We start from the raw sequence: 2,469 nt of genomic DNA, 5'->3' as shown, positions 1-2,469 counted from the left end.
ATTTAATTTTTGCTTTGACAATCCTAATGTGTTTAACTTGCTCTATTATAATATCATATGGTCAGTAATTTTCTTCTACTTAAAATTAGAAAAATGTTGCTAAGGATTGTTGGAACAGTTTACATCTGAATTTGATGAATGTCTTCTTCTAGGTTTGGGATTACACTGGTTTTGGATATACAAGGTACAATGCCAGAGACATTAACAATACTATACTAGGGCAAGCACAATTCTGCAGCTGTCTCCTTCCGTGATGAAACCTGTAATGTTCACAGATAATCTTTGGTTTTCATTTCATTTAGGTGTGTTGTGGAGAATAAAGTGCTTCATAGATCTTTATTATCATGCTTACAGGTACTTAAATGTTGGAAAATGTTTGTTTTTTACATATATAAGAAAGCTAATAATTACAATGTCATGCATGGTTATGCCTCTATTGGTAACAGCAAGGAATAATATTTGAGAGAATGAAGAGAAGAAATGAAAAGGCAAAAAAGAAAAACAAAAATGAAGAATGCAGTGCTTATATTTCTTCAGAAGGCATATTCCGTTGATTTCAGACCACTCAATGTACTGCGCGCTGCTGCATTCCAAGGGGCTCATTATATTTCACCATTGAAAAGGCAAATAATCTCGTATGCATCTGGTGAGCAGAGATTTCCGCTTTTCTTATGACTTGTAACAGTTAATTTTCAGAACCATGCTAGTTCTTTTTGAATGATGAATTCTATTACATGAAGTTTTAATGGAAGCCACTTTTTCTTTTATGATGTTTCGTCCCCTTGACCTGTCTAAATCCTATTTAATGATTCATATTGTTCTTAGTTGTATGATGCCCTTATAAGTCCATGATTGATGGTTGGTTAAGGCTTCGGCTTAACAACTGCTTATCTTTTTAAGCAATGCATTGGTTGTTCATATATATATATATGTGTGTGTGTGTAGACATTTGCCACATCTAATGCATTTGTCAACGTCTTTGTGTTTCAATGTTTCTGGACCACATAGGTAACCAAGCTTGTACACTCGTTTAAGGAAGGTTCGGAGGAATGGTCCAAGAAGGCGGTAGAGCTTGAGTCATGAAGACTTTAGAAGTAAGTTCTATTTGTAATTTATTTATCCAACAATGGCGAATGATGCACAGTACACTAATTCCTCTTGTGAACATGCAGTTTGGTTGTGGAATTTCAAATATCTGTTTGTCTTATGTCTTAATGCATGCTGGACGCAAATGGAAGGTGTATGAGGTGGCAAAGACGGTCTTTGAAAACAATGACATAGAAACTAGAAAGTCTTTGCAAAGTGATAATGGTGGTAAAAGGTCGATCATTTTCTTGGCTTTCACTCTTCATTTCATCCATCAAGCATTCCTTTATATGTTTGCATTGTTATCTTGAGTTCTTGATATTTATCATCTACATTATGGGGTTGTGATTTTCTTTTTATCTATGGCAAGTTTGTTCCTTTGATAAATAGTGTTGGATGCTTTTTAAGTGGTTTTCAATTACTTTACTACTGTGGTGTGGGTGTTTCTCATCTTGTTTTATTTGGTTGTGCTTTTATGTTATCTCATTCAAGTAAACGATGTGTATTGTTCTTTGTGGTATATGAAGCTCTGTGAGACATATTTTGTTGTTGGGATGTCTGTAATTGTTTAGCATTTTAGGATTAGACTCTTGATTCAATTGAAATTACATGAAACTTCTCATATTCTAATTTTGATTTGAGATAAAACCATTTCGAAAGTAAAGAATTCCATGACATATATGTAGTGTTAATTAACACATAGGAACCAGAGGGTAACTTCTTTTTAAGTTTTCATTTATCTTTTGTTATCTAATCAAACTACTTTTGTTTTGTTTTCTTTTGCCAGTTACTATCAAGCTACTTCTGTTTATATTATTTTTTTAGTAATTTGACAAATAAATGTGATTTAGGAAGTCATAAGATTGAGACATGAATGTGCACTAGCGTTATGTGATTGCTGCTTTGATTAACTGTGGAGTTGTTGAGGCATAATTTCATGCATTTTGAATTGCTTTGAAACAGAGTTGGAATATCTTTGCTTCTACTAAATCTTAGGATTCTTGTGAGATCATATTTGTTTGCTAAAACTCTACCCGATTGATCCTTATATCCCTAACATGGGACATGCATCCATTTTGAAAAATTCAAAGGCCCTTCCCCTTCCAGAAAAAAAAGAAAGAAAGAAAGAAAAGTAAGAAAAAGGAAATTACATCTACTCCGCTGGTTTAGGTCACTTAGTAACTGGGTAACTTCATCACAAATGTTGTTATTCACGTAAAACGGTGGCCGGAGCTATGAGTATGCAAAGCACTTTAGGTAAAACGTCTTTTGGTTGAGTAACCGGGTGCCTTCACCACAAGTGTTGTCATTCGCGTAAAAAGGCCAGAATGCGATGTTTTTTGGTTGAGTAACCGAGTGCCTTCACCACAAGTGTTGTCATTC

The 2,469-nt window shown here is 34.3% G+C and overlaps 1 long non-coding RNA gene across 2 annotated transcripts in view; it reads left to right on the top strand.

Annotated features, from left to right (window-relative positions):
• The first annotated feature begins 531 nt into the window (after nt 1-531).
• LOC105179753 overlaps nt 532-2,469 on the top strand; it is a 3,448-nt gene continuing 1,510 nt past the window's right edge. The window contains exons 1-3 of one of the 2 annotated variants that reach the window (XR_849368.2): nt 532-646; nt 1,009-1,094; nt 1,173-2,312. This is a non-coding gene — a long non-coding RNA (uncharacterized LOC105179753). Of the gene's footprint in view, nt 647-1,008; nt 1,095-1,172; nt 2,313-2,469 lie in introns of those variants that run through there. The other variant, XR_002286384.1, reaches the window with a different exon arrangement.

The sequence above is a fragment of the Sesamum indicum genome, unplaced genomic scaffold (genome assembly GCF_000512975.1).
Source record: "Sesamum indicum cultivar Zhongzhi No. 13 unplaced genomic scaffold, S_indicum_v1.0 scaffold00199, whole genome shotgun sequence".
Lineage (NCBI taxonomy): Eukaryota > Viridiplantae > Streptophyta > Magnoliopsida > Lamiales > Pedaliaceae > Sesamum > Sesamum indicum.
Note: the sequence above shows the minus strand (reverse complement) of the source record. Positions and strands in the feature narration are given on the sequence as shown.